We start from the raw sequence: 1,417 nt of genomic DNA, 5'->3' as shown, positions 1-1,417 counted from the left end.
GGGGCAGCCGCACAGCCGTGCCCCTCGTCTTTTACCTTGGCGTTGGCTGAGTTGGGGGATATATATATATATATATAAAATTTTTTTTTTTTTTACTTTTTTGGTGTGTTTTGGTGTTAAACACCTGTACGGAAGAGGGCAAAATCAGCAGGATGGCTGTTGCTACACAAACTGCCCGGACGTTGTTCCCATTCTGAGCCCGACTTACTTGTCATCCTTACAAAGCCTTATGCGTGTTTTGGTCGTATTTAGTGGATTTCATGATACCTCATTCAGAAATAAAATCGGTCAGTCCGAGAAATTACTCTTTTTTATTGTTGTTGCTGTTGTTGTTTAAATCCACTAGAAAAGTATGGATGTGACCGGTTCATTTCGGGCGGGCTGGTGTAATTCTTGCATTAGTTAACCAATTACCTCCACAGACAGAGCAGGGGGCTGTAACGGGCACGCTGCAATGGGATGTACGTGTGTAAAACGTGGCAAAAGTATTCTGAAATGTTGTATTTATTCCTGCCTAGCATGTTTTACGGCAGGGCAATGAAGGAATACTGCAGTGAGACCGTATCCTTCTCATTTAGCTCTGGTTTTATTTGTAAGATTTCCATCACACCCACTTGACCAGCTGAATATTTTTTGTCATGCTGACACCTCAAATTAAGCCGAACCTGCATTTCCCCCAGATATGAGAGCTCTGTTTGTGTAGGATGTGGCACAAATGATGTGCAATGTTTATAGCTGGCAGCATATGCCTATCAATGCCCTCAATATGTTGACGATAGCTCACATGTATGAAAATGACTGACAGACCAGAGCAGGTAACAGCGAGAGCTCTGTGCCTGCAGCCAGGAGCCCTGTTAGATGCCACCATTGGACCCGGGAGGGACCTCACTGATACCTGACGGAGCGGGAGGTACACCTCCAGCCCCACATCTGGCTGCCGTGGTGGATTCCCAGTCCGACCGACACCCTCGAGTAGTCCGAGACGTTGAACGCGTACTGAAACGTGTTTATGCTGTGATTGTTTGAAGCTGTTTCTCCCCGAAGACTCTGGCTGTAGTCCCTGTGCAGGTACTACCAGCATGGGGAACAGCGTGGCTGGCTGTGCAGGTTTTGGCACCTGCACAGCGTTTTTAACAGCATTTACATTTTTAATGTTTTCATAGGAAGCTGCCAGGAGGGGCTTTTCAGTTCTCACAGTCTGCAGCGGCGTGCGTGCATTTAGGCTCTCACTAACACTACTCATGCGGGGAGTGAGGATTTGGGGCAAGGCTCCTACTTGTGCAGGTCTCGCTGGCTCTTCAGCAGGGCTTTTTCTTGCTTATTCTGGGTGACAAATTGGCACTGGCTCAGTGATGCAACACTTGAGGCTCCTTATCTCCGTGCTCTGTATCTGGCTGTCGCCAAGCTATCTGATCTT

The sequence above is a fragment of the Pygoscelis adeliae genome, unplaced genomic scaffold, assembly GCF_000699105.1.
Source record: "Pygoscelis adeliae isolate BGI_AS28 unplaced genomic scaffold, ASM69910v1 Scaffold178, whole genome shotgun sequence".
In the NCBI taxonomy this organism is placed as follows: Eukaryota; Metazoa; Chordata; class Aves; order Sphenisciformes; family Spheniscidae; genus Pygoscelis; species Pygoscelis adeliae.
Note: the sequence above shows the minus strand (reverse complement) of the source record.